The 24,887-nt window shown below is 42.1% G+C and overlaps 1 long non-coding RNA gene across 3 annotated transcripts; it reads left to right on the top strand.

Annotated features, from left to right (window-relative positions):
- Positions 1 to 298: 298 nt before the first annotated feature.
- On the top strand, positions 299 to 24,445 carry LOC132831471 (uncharacterized). Of its 3 annotated transcripts, XR_009646501.1 has the most exons (6): positions 299 to 388; positions 4,965 to 5,051; positions 6,526 to 6,766; positions 12,314 to 12,408; positions 23,609 to 23,763; positions 24,390 to 24,445. It is a non-coding gene; the product is annotated as an uncharacterized LOC132831471 (long non-coding RNA). The 3 variants fall into 3 exon arrangements; XR_009646499.1 differs by lacking the exon at positions 24,390 to 24,445 and having other exon boundaries at positions 23,609 to 23,894; XR_009646500.1 differs by lacking the exons at positions 12,314 to 12,408; positions 24,390 to 24,445 and having other exon boundaries at positions 23,609 to 23,894.
- Positions 24,446 to 24,887: the final 442 nt, after the last annotated feature.

Here is a 24,887-nt window from a genome sequence, read left to right as displayed (position 1 = left end):
GAGCACAGGAGATTGTGAGAGGTGACCGTGTAGAGGTTTATAAAACCATGAGGGCATAGATAAGATGAAAAGTCTTTTTCTTAGGATGAAGGAGTTCAAAATTAGGGGCTATATTTTTAAGGTGAGAATGAAAGGTTTTAAGAGATGTTTGGATAAGTACATGAATAGAAAAGGTTTGGAGGGATATGGGCCAAACACAGGCAAGAAGGACTAGTTTGGGAACATGGTCGGCATGAAACAATTGGACTGAAAAGTCTGTTTCCGTGCTGTATGATTCTATGACTCCATAACAAACAACAGGATTCTCCAATGTTCTCTTCCAAGACAATATCCTGACTAATTCCAAATCTTGGAACTCCACATTTAACAGCTCGATGTGCAGCCTGAGGTGAGCAATATATACGAGCCTTGACATTGATGCCTGCACATGCAAGAATGAATACAAGAAATATCTCTTAAATTGGGAGCCAGCATAATGGTGGAGTTAACAAGCAAGGGACAATTTGCCATGGGAACTGTTGTGGAAATACTCAGTAGTTTGGGAAGGACCATAATAGTCTCAAAGTTTAGCTCAATTTCTCTTGCTGCAGATGCTGCCACAGCTGTTGAGTATTTCTTGCATTTTCTGATTTTATTTCAACATTTTAGCATCAGCGACACCCTCTTATTTTAAGACAAGTGAATCGCTGGAAGACTTTAAGGGCAGTTGGGGAAATTGGGAGGGCAAAAAAGAGGACATGAGATAGCTTTGGCAAAGAGATTTAAAGAGAATCCAAAGAGGTTTTATAAATACATTAAAGGCAAAGGAGTAACTAGGGGGTAATTGAGTGCCTTAGAGATCAGTGTGGCTGTCTATATGGAGATAAGTGAGATACTAAACAAACATTTTGTATTTACTGTGACGAAAGACATGGAAGCTAGGGGACTTGGGGAAATAATTAGTGTTGTCCTGAAAAGAGTTCATTACTACAGGAGAGGAGTTGCTGGAGATCTTAAAACGCTTAAAGTAGAGAAATCCCCAGGACCTGATCAGGTGTTTCCCAGAATTTTGATGGAACCTAGATAATAGATTGCTGGGCCGTCTGCTGATATATGTATATCATTGATAGCCACAGGTGAGGTGGCAGCAGACTGGAGATTGACTAATGTAATGCCACTATTTAAGAAAGGCTGTATGCAAAAGCCAGAAATTATCGACTGGTGAGCCTGATGTTAGTGGTGGGTAAGGTGTTTGAGGGGATTCTGAGGGACAAGATTTACATGTATTTGGAAAGATAGTCTGTATGACTTTGAGTGGGAAATTGTGTTTCACTAACTTGATAGAGTTTTTTGAAAAGGTAACCAAGAAGATTGGTGAAAGCAAAGCATTCAACAAGGTTCGGCATGGTAGACTGGTTCGCAAGGTTATATCACATGGGACCTAGGGAAGGCTAGCCAGTTGGGTACAAAATTGGCTTGAAGGTAGGAAAGAAGGTGGTGGTGGAGGGTTGTTTTTCAGACTCAATAACAGTGATCTCTGGTGTGCCACAAGGATCAGTGCTAGGTCCACTGCTTTCACTATTTATATCAATGATTTGGTTGTGAATATAGGAGGTATGGTTGGCAAGTTTGCAGATGACACCAAAATAGGTTGTGTAGTGAACAGTGAAGAAGATTATCTCAGAGCACGATGGGACCTTGATCAGATGCGCCAAGGAGTGGCAGATGGAGTATAATTTTGATAAATGTGAGGTGTTGCATGTTGCAAACCAAGGCAAGACATACAATTAATGGTAGGGCCCTGGGGAGTGTTCTGATTCCTGAAGAAGGGCTCATGTCCGAAGCATCGACTCTCCTGCTTCTTGGATGCTGCCTGACCTACTGCGTTTTTCCAGCAACACATTTTCAGCTCTGATCTCCAGCATCTGCAGTCCTCACTTTCTCCCTGGGGAGTGTTGCCAAATAAAGAAACCTAGGAATACAGGTGCGTAGTTCCTTGAACTTTGAGTCGCAGGTAGACAGGGTGGTGAAGAAGGCATTTAGCACACTAGCTCTTATTGGTCAGAACATTGAGTAGAGGGATGTTATGACTCAGGTGTACAGGACATTGGTGAAAGATTGGTGATTACAAAGATGTTGTCGAGAGGTATGAGTTATAAGGAGAGGCTGAAAGGGTTGGGGCTTCTTTCCTGCAGTGTTGGAGACTGAAGAGTGACTTTACAGAGTTTTATAAAATTGTGACGGCACTAATATAATGTATAGTCAAGGTTTTTGTTCTAGGTTGTGGGCATAGCTTTAAGGTGAGAAGGGAAAGATTTAAAAAGGATCTCAGGGATAAAGGTTTCACACAGAGAGTGGTACACTTTTGGAATAAGCTGCCAGAGGAAGTGGTGGAGGCTGGTACAATTATGACATTTGATTAGATTAGATTAGATTACTTACAGCGTGGAACCAGGCCCTTTGGCCCAACAAGTCCACACTGACCCGCCACCCACCCAGACCCATTTACCCCTTTACCTAATACCACGGGCAATTTAGCATGGCCAATTAACCTGCACATTTTTGGATTGTGGGAGGAAACCGGAGCACCCGGAGGAAACCCACGCAGACACCTGGGTCTCTGGCGCTGCGAGGCAGCTGTGCTAACCACTGTGCCACCATGCTGCCCTAGGAATCTGAATGGGTATGTGAATAGGGAGGGTTTAGAAGGATATGGACCAAATGCTGGCAAATGAGACTAAGTCAAATTGGGATGTCTGGTAGGTGTAAGGGGTTTAACACTATCTGTCACTGGTTTGCCCATCTGACCAACCCATCAATATCTTCAACCATCTTCTTCCTATTAATCGCTTTACCAATTTTGGAGTCATTTGCATATAACAAACAGTAAAGCTCCCAGTAATGATCCTTGTGGTAAAACGCTGAATTTCCAGTCATTCAAATAACCTTCTACTACTCCCCTTTGTATCCTATTACTAAGCCAGTTTCTGAATCCATCTTGGTAATTTTCCCTCAATTCCATGTGTTTTAACACTCTCAATCGGTCTGCCTTGTGGGACCTTATCAAAAGCTTTGCTGAAATCCATATAAACTATATCAACTGAACTTCAATCATCCACATACTTTATCACACTTTCAAAAAATTCAAACAAATTTGTTAGCATGACCTCCCTCTGACAAAGCCATGCTGACTATCCCTAATTAACCATTGCTTTCCAAGTGGGTATTAATTCACATCTTCAGAATTTGCTCCAGTAGTTTCCTGATGTGAGACTGATCAGTCTGTAATTTCCTGGTTCATCTTTACCACCCCCCCTTAAAAATGTTGAACCACATTAGCTGCACTCCAGTCCTTTGACACTTCGCCTGTGGCCAGAGAGGAATTAAATATTTGTGTCCGAGCTCCTGCAATTTCCTGCCTCATGTCCCACAGCAGCCTGGGATGCAATTCATCTGGGCCAGGGGATTTGTCTGTTTTTAAGTCTCTCAGAGCCCCTAATATCTCTCCATTTCCTATGTCAAACTGTGCAAGTTCCTCAGCATCCATTGCTGTTTTATGAATGGAATTCCAAATATCTTATCACTCTTTGTGTGTAGAAGTGCTTCCTAATATCTCTCCTGGACAGTCTGGCCCTAATTTCTAGACTACGTATCCTAATCCTAGAATCTCCAACTAGTGGGAATTGTTTACCTAATCCGTCTTTTCCTCATTAAATCTTAAAAGATTTCAATCAGACTATCTCTTAACCTTCTAACGCAAGAGAAAATAGGCCAAATTTGTACAATCTCTCCTTGTATTCCCTGAAGTCTAGGTATCATTCTTGTAAACCTACATTGTACTCACTCCAGGGCTTATGTATCCTTCCAGAGGTGTGGTGCCCAGATCTGCTCACAGTACTCCAAGTGGGGTTTAACCAGTGTTGTACATATCTGCAGTGCAACCTTTGTGTTCTTGTATTCCAGTCATCTCGATATAAAAGCCAACATTCCATTAGGTTTCTTGATTATTTTCTGCATCTGCTTGTGACATTTTAAGGATCTTTGCACCTGAACACCCAAGTCTCTGAACATTCATTGTTTTTAACTTCATGCTGTTTAGAAAATACTCTGATCTATCCTTTGAGTGGGAGCAGTAAAAATTATTCAATTTAGAAAACTATAAAATCGACCATTTCTAGACTAATTCTTTAAAATTTCTCCCAATAATCCACAGTAAATGAGGAAACCTGCTATTTATTTTAGGTTAAAATCAATTAGGAGAAAGTGAGGACTGCAGATGCTGGAAATCAGAGTTGAGAGTGTGGTGCTGGAAAAGCATGGCAGGTCAGCTAGCATCCGAGGAGCAGGAGAATCGAAGTCTCAGGCAAAGGCCTTCTCCTGCTCCTTGGATGCTGCCTGACCTGCTGTGATTTTCCAGCACCACACTCTTGACATAATTTTGAGCCTTGAATTCCCTATTTGTACATTTATGCAATGCACAACCAGAAGGAATTCCCAGTAAAATTGCCAACGTCTATAGCAAATTTCTCAATAATCTATCCCAACCCCAGAGCCACCAGGAGTGGGGAACCCCACAGAATGCCTTTGAAATATGACAGTAGTTGTGTCAGCAGTAAATGCAGAGCCTGTTTAATGGAGCATACGGTGAGTGACTTCTCAGTTTAAACCAGGAGAGCAGAATCATTTCAATTTTGTAACGGGACAGAATAAACGTTTTGCATAAAGTAAGTGAATTGCTCCTATGGTGAGACAGTGGATAGCTGCCACAATGGTATCAATAAGCCCATGATTCATCTAATACATCTGCATTCTCACCGGCTCCGAACCCATCTTAATGCTAATTAATGATGGCATTGGGCAAAAATCATGTCTTTAATCCATATCCCAACAATGGTGGGTTCCTCAGCCAAAAGTAAATCTGGCTCATGTTTTTTTATCTCTGGATAAATCAGGCTGTTCTAAAATGTTTTTTGCTCTATGTTTAGATTGACTCTCAATAATCTCCAAGATTCAGAAGTGAAACTACTGTGTGCAACCTTGAGGAATCTAGATTGTAAAATACAAAATCTGAAGTAAGTACCAGACTTTATGTTTATAATAACTGCATATCCGATAATGGTTGTTATAACTGTTAGGAACAGTGTTATTAAACTATGTTATTAACAGTAATGGCATGGATGAATAGCCAATCTCTTTTCCCCAGGGTTTGGAAGTCTAAAACTAGAGGGCATAGGTTTAAGGTGAGAGGGGAAAGATTTAAAAGTAACCCAAGGGGACAACGTTTTCCATGCAGAGGGTGGCATGTGTATGAAACAAAAGTCACCACTCACCTCCACCAACACCTTTGCCTCTGTGAATCCTTGATGGACCTCAACAATGCAGCTGCTGGTTACTGCACCAGCCTAAACTCGGCCCCATCACTGCCATGAGAATACTTTGTGCCCACCTTTCTGAATAGCCACTGCTAAAGTCTCATAGCAGAGTCTCATACTGGGCTCAGACCAATCTCTGCTGCTGCCTCCGTGAGTTGAAAATCAGAATGCCTCATCAATCCAGAAGCTCTGGACTCACTTCAAGTCCGCGCTTGGCCCACTCTTTGACTGCCAAACACCTGACCTGATTTTTGAGATGTTAAGGAGTTAATTTGCTCTGCTGACCTGCAAGACATTGGATGTCCCAAGGGTAGGGTGGTATGTTTCTCTGTCTTGCAGGTAGAGTGTAAAAAAATTAACATTGCCTTCTCCTGTTATGCAGAGTGAATTTACATTATCATCTCCTATTCAGAATCAATAAGTTAAAATTCTGATCACATCCTGTAGTTAGAAAAACAATTTACGACAGATCTTGTCACTAAGGGATGATTTGCAGTACATTGTTTTTGGAGATAATCAGGTCACTGCATTTTGTCTCAAGTGCCATGTGACTGTGGGGGAGTGGCTGGAGGTTATCTTGTGGGCATTACTGACTGTGATGTAAGATTTTGTACAAAGGAAGAACTAGTCCCTTTGTTAAGATATTGATATGCTTTGCAAGCATTGTGAGGAGTTTTAAATGATCCTCCATGGCTTGTACTTGCTTAATAAATTTTGGCTGTTCACAGAAGTTGGCAGATTGCAGCTGCATCAAGTGTGTAAGAATCTCAAGAAAAAAAACTTAACAATTGTCACCATAACTCCATTTTCCTGTAAGTTTGACGTTCCTTTATTTACGTGTAAATTTCCTAGTTTGGTTTAGTTGGAACAGTGAGCAGCTCCTGATTTAGCTGTAAGAGAGAAGCTGCTGTAATGCAAAAAGGTTTGATGCTTCAGCAGATGATTCCTGTCTGACTTTTCTGTCTGAAATCTCTCCTGCCTATTAGAACCTGTGTTTGAATTTACCTTTTGCTAAGGGGGGTGTTTATGGGATGTTACAGGTATTGGAAGAGCTTCTTAGTTAAGTTGCTGTGTCGGGTCAGTTAAGTTTTCCAATAGTTAAGTCATTCTAAATTCCGTTTTTTTTGTTCATGTTTCAACTGTAGTGTTTAAGTAAATGCTGTTTTGATTAAAGCTGAGTGGTTTGACTGGCTGCATCACACCAGGAATATCTACTTCACATCTGCCTTTGAATTAAGAAAAAGCCAGGGTCGAGGCTACTGTTGGAGAAATTCGGCCCAAGGAATCAAAGACCATAAACGAGGATCGCAGTGAAATTGACAAAGCGATGTCGCGGAAGAGAAATTGACCAGGCTGAAACAGAACTGATCCTCTGGCAGATGGCCAGGATTCGCTTCCTCGAACAGAAGGTGCCGGTAGGTTTTGTAGGAGCACAACACAAAGGTGATAATTGTAAAGAATTGTTTTCCTCCTGTGAGTGAAGTCCTCTGGAGCCTCTCAGTATGCCTGTTTGTTTATGCGGTATCGGTTTCAATGGGGAGCGAACCTGTCCTTAGCGTATTGGGACCCCGGTGCTAATCGGGGCTGGGAGCTTTACTGTGAAGGCTGTTTGGGAAGTGTATTCTCTGGTCTGGGAGTAGCCTGGCCATGTCTAGTTTCTTTGTTAACCTGTTTGGCCAAGACTGGAGCATTGTGAGTGTGTTCTGTATGTGTTGGCAGACTTGATCTCTGTGTATGGCAGGCCTGCTTCTGTGTTTGTCATGTGGTCATGCTGTAGGTGGGCAGGATAGCAGGTCTTTCTTCCACAACTACCTTCTTATAATATTTTAAGGGGGTCTGGCCTGGTCCATAACACTTATAAGTATGAAATGTGTAGAAATTTAACATGGGTGACTACTAGGATATAAGGTGTAACAGGATTTGCACAATAAACTTTTATTTAAAAATGAAAAAGCAGTGAACTTATAATTATAAAATCGAATTTTATTTACTTAGTCATAGAGTCATAGAGACATACAGCGTGGAAACAGACCCTTCGGTCCAACTCGTCCATGCCGACCAGATATCCCAACCCAATCTAATTCCCCCTGCCTGCACCCAGCCCATATCCCTCCAAACCCTTCCTATTTATATACCCATCCAGATCGTTTTATATGTTGCAATTGTACTAGCCTCCACCACTTCCTCTGGCAGCTCATTCCATACAGTAAAAAGTGAGGTCTGCAGATGCTGGAGATCAGAGCTGAAAATGTGTTGCTGGTTAAAGCGCAGCAGGTCAGGCAGCATCCAAGGAACAGGAAATTCGACGTTTCGGGCCAGTGTCCCTCACCCAGGGAAGAGACTTTGTTTATTTATCATATCCATGTCCCTCATAATTTTATAAACCTCTTATAAGGTCACCCCACAGCCTTCGACGCTGCAGGGAAAACAGCCCCAGCCTATTCAACCTCTCCGTATAACTCAAATCCTCCAACCCTGGCAACATCCTTGTAAATCTTTTCTGAATTCTTTCAAGTTTCACAATATCCTTCTGATAGTAAGGAGACCAGAATTGCACGCAATATTCCAAAAGTGGCCTAACCAATATCCTGTACAGCTGCAATATGACCTCCTAACTCAGTACCAATAAAGGAAAGCATACCAAATACCTTCTTTACAATCCTATCTACCTGCGACTCCACTTTCAAGGAGCTATGAACCTGCACTCCAAGGTCTCTTTGTTCAGCAATACTCCCTATGACCTTAACATTAAGTGTATAAGTCCTGCTAAGATTTGCTATCTAAATTAAACTCTATCTGCCATTTCTTAGCCCATTGGCCCATCTGATCAAGATCCTGTTGTAATTGGAGGTAACCTTCTTTGCTGTCCACTACACCTCCAGTTTTGGTGACATCTGCGAACTTACTAACTATACCTGTTATGCTCACATCCAAACCATTTATATAAATGACGAAAAGTAGTGGACCCAGCATCAATCCTGATGGCACTCCACTGGTCACAGGTCTCCAATCTGAAAAACAACCCTCCAGCACCACCCGCTGTCTTCTACCTTTGAGCCAGTTCTATATCCAGATGGCTAGTTCTCCCTGTATTCCATGAAATCTAACCTTGATAACCAGTCTCCCATGGGGAATCTTGATGAACGCCTTACTGAAGTCTAAATAGATCATGTCCACTGCTGTGCCCTCATCAATTCTCTTTGTTACTTCTTCAAAAAACTCAGTCAAGGTTGTGAGACTTAAACAACCTCTTTGGATTCACCCTAATCTTCTCAGCCAAGGCTATCTCATGCCCCCTTTCTGCCCTCCTGATATCCTTCTTCAGTAAAATCCTGCTCCCATTAATGAGGAGATGATAGTGAGTTACCACCTCTTGAATCTCCTGGAGTGGCTTGTGGAGTCATTTCAAAAGGCAGTTCAAGAATGATTGCTTTGTTGTGGGTCTGGACTCTGGTTTAGACTAATTTATATAAGGATAACAAATTTCCTTCCCTAAGAGACCTGAATGAGCCAGGTAGCTTTTTATGATATCAGTAGTTAATTTGTCATCAATACAGAGATCTAGCCTTTTGTTTATTAAACAGCTGAGGAATTTAAAATCTATTTATTAATTGAATAAATCTGGAGCAGAATCATGACAGAAACTCTTTTGTTTCAATCATGTCAGAGAGTCATACAGCATGGAAACAGACCCTTCGCTCCAACCAGTCCATGCCAAACATAATCCCAAACTAAACTAATTCCACCTGCCTGCTCCTGAACTATATCCTTCCGAATCTTACCTGTTCATGTACTTATCCAAATATCTTTTAAATGTTGTAATTGTACCCACATGCACCACTTTCTCAGGAAGTTCATTTCACGCACGAACCACCCTCTGTGTAAACAATTTGTCCCATCTATCTCTTTTAAATCTCTCTCTCCTCTCACCTTAAAAATGTGTCCCCTAGCCTTGAAATCCCCCATCCTGGGGAAAAGGTAATGACCATTAATCCCATCTATACATGTGATTATTCTGCCCAGTGGTCTGGCCAACATTCATTCCTCAACCAGTGTCACTGAAACAGATGATCAAGTCATTATCGTGTTGCTTTTTGCAGGAGTTTATGGTGCACAAAGAGACTGCCTTGTTTCCTTAGTCATAACAGTAACTACACTCTTAAACACTTCATCAGCTCATTCCATACATGTACCACCCTCTGCATGAAAAAGTATCCCCTTAGGTCTCTTTTATATCTTACCCCTCTCAACCTAAAACTATGCCCTCTAGTTCTGAGCTCTCCCGCCCCAGGGAAGAGACCTTGTCTATTTATTTAATGAAAACACTTTCTTCAATATTTCCACCACCAAGAAAGCGCCAATGTCACCAGGGAACCTGATAACGGCAATACTATCTCCCTGAATGGTCCAGGTTAACAACCCCAATCAAAGATCTCATAGTCAGAGAGCCATCTGACCCTGGCATCAATCACTACAATAAAATAACAGCACAGAGTTGGAGGTTGGCACAGATAGAGAATCAGCTCATGGTCAGTGAATGGGGATAAGGGGTCCTTTTTCAAGTTGGCACAATGTAGCCACTGGCCCAGGGATCAATGCTGGAACCACAAGGTGAAAGGAATGGCTGGTAGGTATAGGGAATGCTGGATGACAAGAGGGTTTAGATACAGAGAAGATAGATTGAGTGAATCCTTAAAAGAGTGTAAAGGCAGTAGAAGTATATTTAACAGTGAAATCTGGAGGGCAAAAAGGGGACATGAGACAGGCAAATAGGGTTAAGGAGGATCCAAAGAGTTTTTACAAATACATTAAGGACAAAAGGGTGACGAGGGAGAGAATTGGGCCCCTCAAAGTTCAGCAAGGTGGCCTTTGTGTGGAGCCGCAGGAAAGGGGGGAGATACTAAACGATTATTTTGCATCAATATTTACTGTGGAGAAGGACACAAAAGATATGGAATGTAGGGAAATAAATGGTGACATCTTGAAAAATGTCCATAGTACAGAGGAGGAAGTGCTAGATGTCTTGAAACGCATAAAGGTGGATAAATCCCCAGGACCTGATCAGGTGTACCCGAGAACTCTGTGGGAAGCTAGGGAAGTGATTGCTGACCTCCTTGCTGAGATATTTGTATCATTGATAGTCACAGGTGAGGTGCTGGAAGACTGGCGGTTGGCTAACCGTTTTAAAAAGATGGTAAGGACAAACCAGAGAACTATATACCAGTGAGCCTAATGTTGGTGCTGGGCAAGTTGTTGGAGGGAATCCTGATGAACAAGATTTATAAGTATTTGGAAAGGCAAGGACTTTGTGCTAGGGAAATCATGTCTCATGAACTTGATTGAGTGTCTTGAAGAAGTAACAAAGAGGAATAGAGTCACAGGGAGATAGGATAGCGAAGAAGGCATTTGGTATGCTTTCCTTTATTGGTCAGAGTATTGAGTATAAGTGTTGGGAGGTCATGTTGCCGCTGTACAGAATATTGATTAGGCCGCTTTTGGAATTTGCATGCAATTCTGATCTTCCTATTGGAATGATGTTGTGAAACTTGAAAGGGTTCAGAAATGATTTACAAAGATGTTGCCAGGGGTGGAGAATCTGAGCTACAGGGAGAGGTTGAACAGGCTGCGGCTGTTTTCCCTGAAGCGTCAGAGGCTGAGGGGTGACCTTTATCAAGGTTTATAAAATCATGAGGGGCATGGATCGGATAAATAGACAAAGTCCTTTCCCTGGGGTGGGGGAGTCCAGAACTAGAGGGTATAGGTTTAGGGTGAGAGGGGAAAGATAGAAAAGAGATCTAAGGAGCAACTTTTTCACACAGATAGTGGTGTGTGTTTGGAATGAGCTGCCAGAGGATGTGGCAGAAGCTGATATGATTGCAATATTTAAAGGGCATCTGGATGGGATTCTGAATAGAAAGCGTGTAGAGGGATATGGGCCAAGTGCTGGGAAATGGGACTAAGTTAGGTTAGGATATCTGGTCGGCATGGACAAGTTGGGCCGAAGGCTCTGTTTCCATGCTGTACATCTCTATGACTCTAACAGCTTACAATATTTATTATAACTTAGAGGAAGGAGTGAAAGTACAATGGCTAAATTTGCAGACAACGCACAAATTGCTGGACAGTCAGGTTGTATGAGGAATACAAAGAGTTCATACAGAGCTCTTGATATGTTAAGTAAATATGCAAAGTGTTTGCAAATGGATTATAATATGCAAATTTTAAATAAAATTTCTAGTGGAATGTGATTATCACTAGCTGTCCAGCATTTATTGCCCATCCCCAGTTGCCCCTTGAGAGGTGAGCTGGCTTCTTGAATCACTGCATTCCGTGTGCTATATGTTGACCCACAATGTCCTTTTCCGGGATGTTTACCCAGTGACAGTGAAGGAATATTTCCAAGTCAAATGTGAAATTGTTTATTTTGGAAGGGAGAACAAAAGAATAAGGGAAGTGTGGGGACTAGTGCACGGGACACAAAAAGCTCACACATAGGAAATCAGGAAAGCTAATGGAATGTCGGCCCTTATTTCAAGGGGGTTGGAGTAGGGAAGTTTTACTGCAACTGTTCAAGGTGCTGGGGAGGCCACATCTGGAATACTGTGGGAAGTACAGTCTCCTTATTTAAGGAAAGATATAATTTCATTGAATACAATTCGGAGAAGTTTCATTGGTATGGAAAGATTGTCTTCTGAGCAAGGTTTAAACTGTTGGAAGTCCACTCACTGGAGTTTAGAAGAATGAGAGATGATCTCATTGAAACATACAGGATTCCTGAGGGGCTTGACAGGGTCAATGCTGAGAGGATGCTTCCCCTGATGGGAGAGTCTAGGGCCAGAGGGCATGGTGTCAGAATTAAGAGATGCCAATTTAAGAATGAATATCAATTAATAAATATTAATTAATAAATATTATCTTATTACTAATTTTTAACAATTGTTTAAATAAATGTTTTCAAACAGAAGTGCTGATTGGGATCCAATTCCACGTCTTCAACCTGAAGAAAGATGGACAATGTGTTCAAAATAATGTCAAATTTTACCCATGAGCCTTTACAGTAAGCTTTCGACTTATTCAATATTCAATAATATCACCAATAATATCAATTCTTTAACTCCCACATTTGACAATGAAATGGTAAATTGTAACACATAGACTCGCACATGCAGACAGACAGACAGACACACACACACACAGAAACACACACTCACACACTTTTGCACACACAGACACACACACACACATACACACACTCACAAAGTCACACACAATTGCATACACTCACACTGACTCACCTGCACTCACACAGACTCTCACTCACATGCATTCAACACAGAGACACATACCCTCAGACTCACAAAATCACACACACACGAAGACTTATGCACTTGCACACAGTCACACAGACTCAAACTCACACACTTGCACAGATTCTTGCAGACACACAGACTCACATTTACACAGGCTCAGGCAACGTTTCACACACTCATAGACTCGCACACGTAGACTCGTACAGACACACACAGACTCTCACACATTGACTCACAGTCTGTCACACAGACTCGCACTCACATATGCACATTCTCTTACACAGATACACACACATCCACCCACTCACAGAGACTCACCCAAAATCAGCCACATGCTCACAAACTCCAACACGCTTAACATTTTCGTACAAAGACTCTCACAACTCAATACACTTACACACAAACTCTCACCCACTCACACATATACAAACTCATGGAGACTCAGACACACACTCACAGAGACTCATACACATATAAACTGACACCCTCTTACACATACAGAGACTCCCCCAAACTCTCACACATACAGAGAATCACACACACTTACACACACAAGCACAAACTCACTCAGACTCAGACAATCATACACACACTCATACATGCACACAGACAAACTCACACACCCACTTGAGCACACATTCACTCACACAAACACATACTCACAAATTCACATACTTGTTCACACCAATTCACACACACGTGCATAAATTCGCACGATGTCATGCATACACAAACTCATACAGTCACACACTCTCACAGTGTGGGGAGATGATGGCCTAGTGGAATTATTGCTGAACTGTTCATCCAGAGAACCAGGTAATGTCCTGGGGCTTGGCTTCAAATCCTGCTAAAGCAGTTGGTGGACTCTCCCAAACTCTCACACACACAGAGAATCTCGCACACACATTCCGAAAACAATTTCCCACATCTTCTGTGATTTACCTCGTCTTGGTCATCGCTGTCTTCATTGTCAATGTCCATCTCCACCTATGAGGGAAGTAGAGAAATGTGTTAGAAGTAAGATCCAACCCTCAAATCACCCTGATTGATGATACAATGTCAGAATAACAGAGCACATAGGAAACCATTCAGCCCACCTGTTTGAAGAAACAAAAACACAGACAGATAGGTACACAAATACCCATACACAGGGAGAATGTGAGGACTGCAGATGTTGGAGATCATAGTCGAGAGTAAGGTGCTGGAAAAACACAGCAGGTCAGGCAGCATCTGAGGAGCATGCGAATCATGATGAAGGGCTTATGCCCGAAACATCAATTCTCCTGCTCCTCGGATGCTGCCTGACTTACTGCGCTTTTCCAGTACCTAACTCCCAACTGACTTACCCACACACAAAAATAGATACTTAAACACAAAAATAGATACTTAAACACAAATGTCCAGATATATACAAACCTCCACACACATGCACAAAGATAAAGACACAGATACACCCCATGGATACATACATAGATGGACACACACATATACATACACAATTAGGATTAATCTTGAACAAAGCAGTATGGCACTCACACTCCCACACGCACTCTCTGTCTCACATTCACACAATCTCACATGCACTCACACAGACACACTCACTCTCTTATACACACACAGATTCATACACACTGACTCACAGTCTCTTACACAGACTCCCATCACACATGCAGATTCTCTTACACAGATAGACACACACTCTCACACACATTCACCTACTCACAGAGACTCACATGAATTTAAACACACACTCACAAACTCCAATACCCAGACACATGTACAGGGACTCTCACACACCCACACAGAGACTCCCACAACTCAAAACACTTGCACTCACTCACAAACTCTCACCCACTCACATATCTACAAACTCACAGAGACTCAGATACACACTCACAGAGACTCACACACATATAAACTGACACCACTCACGCAAACAAACAGACTTCCCCAGACTTCTCACACATACAGAGAATCACATAAACTCACACACACAAGCACAAACTCACTCAGAGACTCACACACCCACTTGTGCACACATTCACTCACGCAAACCCATACTCACAAATTCACATACATGTTCACACCAACTCACACACACATGCATAAACTCATACAGTGTCATGCATGCACAAACAGGCACACACTCATCACACTCTTACATTGTGGGGAGGTGATGGCCTAGTGGCATTATTGCTGGACTGTTCATCCAGAGAACCAGGTAATATCCTGGGGGCTGGCTTCAAATCCTACTACAGCAAATGGTGGACTCCCCTAAACTCTCACACATACAGAGAATCTCACACACCCACACCCATCCTGAAAACAATTTCCCACATCTTCTGTGATTTACCTCATCTTGGTCACTGCTGTCTTCATTGTCGATGTCCATCTCCACCTATGAGGGAAGTGGAGAAATGTGTTAGAAATAAGATCCAACCCTCAAATAATCCAGATTGATGATGCAATGTCAGAATAACAGAGCACATAGGAAACAATTCAGCCCACCTGTTTGAAGGAACCATTCAACTGCAGTGATCAACTTAATGTTCCCAATAAACACCCATTCAATCACATACATGCAAATATGCACACGGACACATACATAACACGCTGACACACAACTACATGCACAGAGACCCACACACTGATGCACACAAGCGTACATGCACACACACAAACAGTTGCGCACACATGGACATACATAGGCACACACCAACACATCCATACCAATACCAACATATTCACACTCTACAAAACAAATAGGTACGCAAGTACCCACATACAGGGAGAAAGTGAGGACCGCAGCTGTTGGAGATCAGAGTCGGGAGTATGGTGCTGGAAAAGCACAGCAGATCAGGCAGCATCTGAGGAGCAGGCGAATCATGATGAAGGGCTTATGCCCGAAACATTGATTCTCCTGCTCCTTGGATGCTGTCTGACCTACTGTGCTTTTCCTGCACCAAACTGTCAACTCATTTACCCACACACCAAAACAAATACTTACACACAAGTGTCTAGACACGCACAAATCCCCACACACATGCACAAAGACACAGATACACCCCACAAATACATACATAGATGGACACAAGATTGTTGGGATTAATCTTGAACAAAGCAATATGGCACTCAGACTCTCACACACACACTCTGTCTCACCTTCACACAATTCACATGCACTCACACAGACACACTCGCTCTTTTACACACACACACTTACCTGATCTTTTTCATCCACTTCCATCTCTATTACCTGTTAGGAAAGTTGAGAAAGGTTAGAAAGAAGATACAACTCTCAAATCATCCCCATCGATGATACGTAGAAGACAATTCAGCCCATTGTGAGTTTACCAGCTGTTTGAAGGAACAATTCAACTGCCGCGACCAACTTAATCTTCCCTGATTAACACACACCTAACCACACGTGTAACAAGGGGTATGCCAGGTTCCAAGCGATCAATTATGATAGCGGTCTCTCTAATCAGAGGCACAGCACATGTTTGAGTAGCCGACACCAAGACATTAGACGGTGTGTTGCCTCTTTGGTGCCAGGATCAAGGATATCTCAGACAGAGTGCAAAATATTCTCAAATGAGAGAGGGGCAAGCAGGAGGTTATTGTACACATTGGAACCACTGACTTAGGAAGAGAAAAGGACAAGACTCTGAGGAGAGAATATAGGAACATAAGAAGTCGGTGTTCGAGGTAGTAATTGCTCCCACTGCCATAAGCTGGTGAGGGTAAGAGTGGGAAGATAGAGCAGATGTATGCATGGCTGAGGAGCTGGTGCAGAGGAGAAGGATTCACATTTTTGTATCTCTGGAATCTCTTCTGGGGTAGAAGTGACCTGTATAAGAAGGATGGGTTGCACCCGATTTGGAACTGGACTAATATACTGGAGGGGAGATTTGCTAGAAATCCTCTGGAGGATTTAAAGGAGTAAAGGAGGTGGTGGTTGATGGGAGATAGTGGGAAAACAGATCAGTCTGAGACTGGTGCAGTTGGGAAAAGGAGCAAGTCAAACTGTCAGGGCAGACAGTAACAAACAGAGAATGAGGTAGGACTGATCAATTAAATTGCATTTATTTCAAAGCAAAAGGCCTAACAGGGAAGGCAGAGTAACTCAGAGCCTGTTTGGGAACATGCAACTGGGGTATTGTAGCTTTACAGAAACATGGCTCAGGGATGGACAGGACTGGCAGCTTAATGTTCCATGCTATAGATGTTATAGGAAGAATAGAAAGAGGGGTAAGAGAGGAGGGAGAGTGGCATTTCTGCTTAGAGATGACATTACAGCTGTACTTAGGGAGAATATTCTGGGGAGTATGTCGAGTCCAGTTATTTGGGTGGAACTGAGAAATAGGAAAGGGATGATCATCTTATTGGGATTGTACTGTAGACTCCCCACAGTCAGCACGAAATCGAAGGGCTAATTTGTGAGGAGATCTCAGTTATCTGTAATAATAATAGAGTGGTTATGGTAGGGAATTTTAACTTTCCAAACATAGATTGGGACTGCCATAGTGTTAAGGGCTTGGATGGAGAGGGATTTGTTAAGTGTGTACAAGAAAGTTTTCTGAGTCAGTGTGTGGATGTATCTATTAGAGAAGGTGCAAAATTTGACCTACTCTTGGGAAATAAGGCAAGGCAGGTGACTGAGGTGTCAGAGGGGGAGCCCTTTGCGCCAGTGACCATAATTCTATTAGTTTTAAAATAGTGATGGAAAAGAAAAGAATTGATCTGAACATTAATGTTGTAAATTCGCAGAAGGCCAATTTTGATGATATTAGGTAAAAATTTTCAAAAGTTGATTGGGGGCAGATATTTGAATGTAAAGCGACAGGTGGAAAGTGGGAAGCCTTCAAAAATGAGGTAAATGAGAGTTCCAGGGACAGTATATTCCCATTAACCTGAAAGGCAAGGCTGGTAGTTGTAGGGAATGCTGGATGACTAGAGAGATTGAGCTTGTGGTCAAGAAAATGAAGGATATGTCGGGTATAGACTGGGATTGACTGAATCCCTGAAAGAGTATAAAGGCAGTAGGAGTATACTTAAGAGGGAAATTAGGAGGGCAAAAAGCGGGCATGAGATAGTTTTGGCAAATAGGACTAAGGAGAATCCAAAAACGTTCTACAAATACATTAAGGAGAAAGGGGTAACGAGGGAGAGAATAGGGCCCCTTAAAGATCAACATGGCCACCTATGTGTGGAACTGCAGGAGATGGGGAGATACTGAATGCATATTTTGCACCAGTATTTGCTGTGGAGAAGGAAATGGAAGTTAGAGAACATGTGGAAATAAATAGCGACATCTTGAAAAGTCTCAATGTTACAGAGGTGGAGGAGATGCTGAATGTCTTAAACCGTACAAAGGTTGGCAAATCCCCAGGACCTGATCAGGTATACTCTAGAACTCCGTGGGAAGCCAGGGAAGTGATTGCTGGGCCTCTTGCTGAGATATTTGAATCATTGGTACTCACAGATGAGGTGCCGGAAGACTGGAGGTTCGCGAAAGTGGTGCCACTGTTTAAGGAAAGTGGTAAGGAAAAGCCAGGAAACTATAGGCTGATGAACCTGACATCAGTGGTGGGTAAGTTATTGGAGGGATTTGAAGGGATAGAATTTACATGTATTTGGACAGGCAAGGACTGATTAGGAATAGTCAGCATGGCTTTATGTGTGTGAAATCATGTCTCACTAATGTAACTGAGTTTTTTTAAGAAGGAATGATGAGAATTAATGAAGGCAGAGTGGTGGACGTGATCTATACAGACTTCAGTAAGGTGTTCACCAAGGTTCCTCATAGTAGACTGGTTAGTAAGGTTAGATCACACAGAATAGATGGAGAACTAGCTATTTGGTTACAGAACTTGTTCAAAGGTAGGAGATGGAGGGAGCTGGTGGAAGGTTGCTTTTCAGACTGGAGGCCTGTGACCAGCAATGTGATGCAAGGATCGGTGCTGGGTCCACTGCTTTTGTCATTTATATAAATTATTTGGATGTGAAGAGATGACACCAAGTTGGTGGTATAGTGGGCATTGAAGTGGACAGTGGGGTGGCATGGTGGCTCAGTGGTAATCACTGCTGCATCACGGTGTTAGGGACCCGGGTTCGAATCCAGCCTCGGGTGACTGTCTGTCTGGAGTTTACACATTCTCCTTGTGTCTGTGTGGGTTTCCTCCAGGTGCTCCAGTTTCCTCCCACAATCCAAAGATATGCAGGTTAGGTGAACTGGCCATGCTAAAATGCCCATAGTGTTCAGGGATGTGTAGATTAGGTGCATTAGTCGGGAGTAAATGTAGAGGAATAGGGAATGGGTTTGGATGGGATACTCTTTGGAGGGTTGGCATGGGCTTGTTAGGCCAAAAGGCCTGTTTCACACACGTAGGGATTCTATGATTCTACCTCAGAGTATAATGGGGCCTGAACTGATGTGCCATGGACTGAGGAGTGTCTGAAAAAGTTTAATTTAGATAAATGTGAAGTGCTGCATTTTGGAAAAGCAAATCAGGACAGGACTTAAATACTTAATGGTAAGGTCCTATAGAATGTTGCTGAACAAAGAGATCTTGAAGTGCATGTTCATGGCTCCTTGAAAGTGGAATCGCAGGTAGATAGGACACTGAAGAAGGCATTTGATATGCTTTCCTTTTTTGGTCAGTGTATTGAGTATAGGAGTTGGGAGGTCATGTTGTGGCTGTACAGAACATTGATTAGGCCACTTTTGAAATATTGTGTGCAATCCTGCTCTCCCTGCTACAGGAAGGATGTTGTGAAACTTGAAAGGGTTCATAAAAGATTTACAAGGATCTTGCCAGGTATGGAGGGTTTGAGCTGTAGTGAGGTTGAACAGGCTGGCGTTATTTTCCTTGGAGCATCAGAGGCTGAGGGGTGACCTTATGGAGGTTTATAAAATCAGAAGGGGCATGGATGGGATAAATAGCCAGGATCTTTTCTATAGGGCAGGGGAGTCCAGAACTAGAAGGCAGAGATTTAAGGTGAGAAGGGAAAGATTTAAAAGGGACCTAAGAGTCAGCTTTTACACAGAGAAGGTGGTGTGTGTATGGAATGAGCTACCAAAGGCAGTAATGGAGGCTGGTACAATTACAACATTTAGAGGATCTGGATGGGTATATGAATAGGAAGGGTTTGGAGGGATATGGGCCAAATGCTGGCAAACAGGACTGGATTAATTTAGGATATTGGATTGGCATGGGCAAGTTGGAGTGAAGGATCTGTTTCTGTGCAGTTGCCTACATCACTGGCTCCATTGAAAGGTGGATGTTGCCTGATCACTTCACCTTTTTCATCTACAATCATTTTCTCTACCTGTTAGGAAAGTGGAAAAATAAAATCCAACTATCAAATCAACACCATCAACAATACGATGTCAGAATAACAGAGCATATGAGGCCATTCGGCCCATCTGTTTGAAGGAACAATTTAACTGCAGTGATCAACTTAATGTCCTCTGATAAACACACACTCACCCAAACAATTACACATACAGATACACTCACACAAACATAGACACTCACACACAATTCACTGAACACACCAACGCATGCATATCAACACATATGCAGACACACACATTGTACTGACACACGCACAAACATCAATACACACTCAGACACAAACACACAGAGAAAAACACACAAAGACACACACACGTTCAGATATACATTGAGTCATGCACACAAACGTGAATTAAAATATTTCAGCATTTTGAAATGGACCTTCCTCTTGGACAAAGCAATGTCAAACACATCTCCCAGCAGACTGTGGATCATCTCTGATTCTCCATCCTCAGATGCACACCATCTTTCTCCCCATTTCTATTCATCATCCCTGGCTAGTCCAGCATTTATTGCCCCTTCTTAATTCCCTCCTTGAAGGGCATTAGTGACCCAGATCAGATCTTAGGTCATTTGACAATGGTCACATGGTCACCATTAGAGCCTGCTTTTAATTCCAGAGTTTCATTGAATGCAAATTTCACCATCTGCTGTGGTGATGTCCCAAGAACAATGACCTGGTGTTATTCGCTCAGTGACATTACCAGGAGGAAATTGTCTCCCATTGTTGGCAAAGTTCTACCATGTGCTCACTTCTCACTGATATATGACATAATTGGAATGGTGGAAAATTTGGTGGTCTGTTTATAGCTACATTTCAATTTACACTTCATTCTACCTAACAATATCTCTAATACAGACCAGCTGAGCAAATAAAACATCTTTATTCCCTAACAAAAAGTGAACATTCTACTTGAAGCATCTCCACTTTGTGTAAAATGAGTGAGACCATATTTCTGTCATGTACTGTGATTGCATGTCATGTCATCGTATTGCCTTTTTTTCTGAACAAGGCACTTTACCTGCCATGGATCATTAGGAGACTCTCACATTCCTGCATCAGTTGGTTTGGTTTGTCCATAAATGGTCTCTCACCAAGTTAAGAACTCAGAAGAGATTGCCTTGTAGATGGTGGACAGGCTTTGGAGAATCAGGAGGTGAATTACTCCCGACAGTATTCCTTGCCTCTGACCTGCTCTTGTAGCCAATACATTTATATGGCTGGTCTACTCAGTGTTTGGTCAAGAGTAACTTCCAGGATGTTGGTAGTGGGGAATTCAGTGATGAAAATGTCTATCCTTTTTATATTGTCTCTTATTGGAGATGGTCATTGCCTGGCAATTGTGTGGCAGGAATGTTACTTGCCCCTTGTCAGTCCAAGCCTGGGTACTGTCCAGATCTTGTTGCATTTGAACATAGACTGCTTCAGTATCTGGAGTCGTGAATGGTGCTGAGCATTGTACAATCATCAGCAAAAAATCTGACTTCTGACCCTTATGATGGAGGAAAGGTCATTGATGATGCAGCTGAAGATGGACACCTGGTTCAAAAAAGGGCTGGTCTGAGTCATTGGTATAGTTGAGTGAGTGCCAATTGAAGCAAGACCCTGCAAGAAACAAATCAAACTGTGCACCCATCAGGGAGGAGGAAGTCTCAGATACTCACTGGTGAAGCCAGCGTGACTGTAGTGTGGGGTATTCGGCAGGATTCCGTCCCAGATCAATCTCAAGATTGGTGAGGAAGATCCAACCTATAACATTTACAGATATTAGAAATGACTGGCACATTACACGTTTTGTCCCTGTCCTGAGAGCGCTCCATACTGACACTGGGTAAAGTGAGGGGCACGCTGACAGAATAATGTCAAGGGAGCTCTACACTGTATCTAACCCATGTTGTCCCTGATCTGGGAGTGCGTTAAAAAGGTGAGGGCAGGTGAGAAATTGAATCCGACTTATATTAAATATTTATGGAACTATTTCCGGCTTTGCGAAATAGGGCAAGGTTGCTCAGCTAGTTTCTGTCCTCCCCAACTTTCTGGCCAGTTCAGTTCTTGATTTAGAGAAATTCTGGAAAGCAGTGAAGCTTCATTAACCCTCGTCTTGAAATCCCCTATCTTAGGGAAACCTACTTACCATTAACCCCCCAGACCCTTCCACTTCAAGTGCAATCCATTCTTCTTATACAGGTCCCTTCTACCCCAGAAGAGATTCCAATGATCCAAAAACATAAACCAACCCCTTCTAATATCGCCCTGACAATTGTCTTTGCTCATTTTCTTTGCGCTCCCATCCCATTTGACTCACCACGGGAACTCCAAAGGAATTACCCGGCCTTTTATTTGCGTCACATCCACTATTTGTATTTTGCCAAATATCGCAACTCTTGGTCACAAGAGTGATCTCCCAGCTTCATGAACCTCAACCTCGGTCTGGAGCCAAGGCCTAGTGCATTCTAAGGGTTAGGTGTTGTGGTTCTGTTCGCCGAGCTGGAAGTTTTTGTTGCAAACGTTTCGTCCCCTGGCTAGGCGACATCATCAGTGCTCTGGAGCCTCCTGCAAAACGCTTCTTTGATGTTTCTTCCGGTATTTATAGTGGTCTGTCCTTGCCGCTTCCGGGTGTCAGTTTCAGCTGTCCGCTGTAGTGGTTGGTATCTTGGGTCCAGGTCGATGTGTTTGTTGATGGAGTTTGTGGATGAATGCCATGCCTCTAGGAATTCCCTGGCTGTTCTCTGTCTGGCTTGCCCTATGATAGTAGTGTTTTCCCAGTCGAATTCATGTTGCTTGTTGTCTGAGTGTGTGGCTACTAGGGATAGCTGGTCGTGTCGTTTCGTGGCTAGTTGATGTTCATGTATGCGGATTGTTAGCTGTCTTCCTGTTTGTCCTATATAGTGTTTTGTGCAGTCCTTGCATGGTATTTTGTAAACTACATTAGTTTTGCACATGTTGGGTATTGGCTCCTTTGTTCTAGTAAGTTGTTGTCTGAGCGTGGCTGTTGGTTTGTGTGCCGTTATGAGTCCTAAGGGTCGCAGTAGTCTGGCTGTCAGTTCTGAAACGCTCCTGCCAGAGGATGTGGTGGAAGCTGGTACAATTGCAACATTTAAGAGGCATTTGGATGGGTATATGAATAGGAAAGGTATGGAGGATAGTGCCTGGGTGCTGGCAGGTGGGACTAGATTGGGTTGAAATATCTGGACCAAAGCATCTGTTTCCATGCTGTACATCTCTATGACTCTATGAGTCTATGAGTGAACTGTTTTATCATGAGTGGATCTTTAATTCCAGATGATAAGATTTACTCAACATAAATGTATGAAAGTTTCCAAATAATAGAGAAATCATCTGATGTTATGCTCTAAAATCTGAGAAAACTGATAGAGGAGTTTTATAATAGAAGGATCTAAAAATAGAGGAGGTAGGCTTTTCCCTTGTTAATTATAACACACATTTTTGTACAGCAGGAAGAGAGATTGTTGATGTAATATTGTCTAGGAGTTTTCACCCCTTCCCTTTAAACCAGCAGTAAACCACCACTAATTAACCCATTATGCTTGAAATCGAATGGATGGATGTTCTTTTGTTTTTCAGAGAATTGAAGATACCGAAGCTTTCATCAGTGGTTATGAACTTCTGAACCTGCCTGCAGACTTTCAGCTTCACAATGCAGGGATGGATAAGGCATCCTCAACCCATCAAGCCATTCATTAATTTGGCACTGGAGAACTGATGTGAAAACATTAAATGTATTGAGTATCAGGGATTTCAAAACCATTAAGCCTGGTTACACTTAAGCATGTCGTGATAAAAAAATTATATTCAGACCCACACGGCTTGCCAGTCTAAAACATATAAAAGGGATAGTTACCTTAAAATTTAAAAAGGTTGTGGAAAATTCACAGATTCTCAGTGGTTTCGATATATAAAAACATGGTTAGTGACTTTGAGGGAGTAAACAGAATATTGAATTTGAACAAATTTACATAGAAATGTATCAAATATCTAAAATAAGTTTTTAAAAATCTGTTTTAAAAAGTGGGAATCATCTTAGAGAAAGAACAAACAGAGGACGTTTTTGTCTGGTTCAAACAGAAATGCTTGACTTCGATTTTAAAGTATTATAAGAAAATATTCATTGGACCACAAATCTCACCAGAGCTCTGGAACTATGTGTGATGGTAATAGTTAAATTGTGAAATTGGATGAGATGAAGTTACTAAGGATGGAGATTGGTGGTTGAAGACAAAAGAGTTAGAAATGGGTTGAAATGGCAATTGAGGTTAAAATGTGTTTTAGTGAAAAGAAAATTTAGATTAAAGCACTCAACAGAGTTTTCTCTTGGTGATGTTTGTGTCCTTGTCTTTCCTTTTAGGAGAACTGCAATTAATAATCAAACTACTACCTAACGCATCAGGACCATATGTGAAGGGATGAGTAAAATCTCATAGCTCTTTTGATAAGATCATAGGAGTCCAGAATACGGGACATGGTCTTGGGATACCAATGTAAGTCGGCAAAAGTGATTGTTACCTCAAAGATAACAAACATGAGGGAATGCATGATAAAGGAATGCACCAAAGAACAAGTCTCAGGCATGTACATCTACTGGAGAAAAAACATAGTTTAAACAATAAAAAACTGACACATAATCCATTAAAACATTGAAACTAGTATTAGTGAAAGGAATTACAGTCAAAACAAAAAAGTGTTATAGGCTATTATGTCAAAATGTTACAGAAATGAAAGATTGTGAACTCTGGGAGGAGTGATAGTGAGCTGGAGTGAAAGGGCCCAAAATGATGACACATAGACACCTCAACAAAAAGGGATGAGAAAGCAAAAGTTGAAGGTTAAGCCTGATGAACGGCCC

Source organism: Hemiscyllium ocellatum, chromosome 33 (assembly GCF_020745735.1).
Source record: "Hemiscyllium ocellatum isolate sHemOce1 chromosome 33, sHemOce1.pat.X.cur, whole genome shotgun sequence".
In the NCBI taxonomy this organism is placed as follows: Eukaryota; Metazoa; Chordata; class Chondrichthyes; order Orectolobiformes; family Hemiscylliidae; genus Hemiscyllium; species Hemiscyllium ocellatum.
The sequence above is the reverse complement of the archived record's forward strand: the minus strand, read 5'-3'. Positions and strand labels throughout refer to the sequence as shown.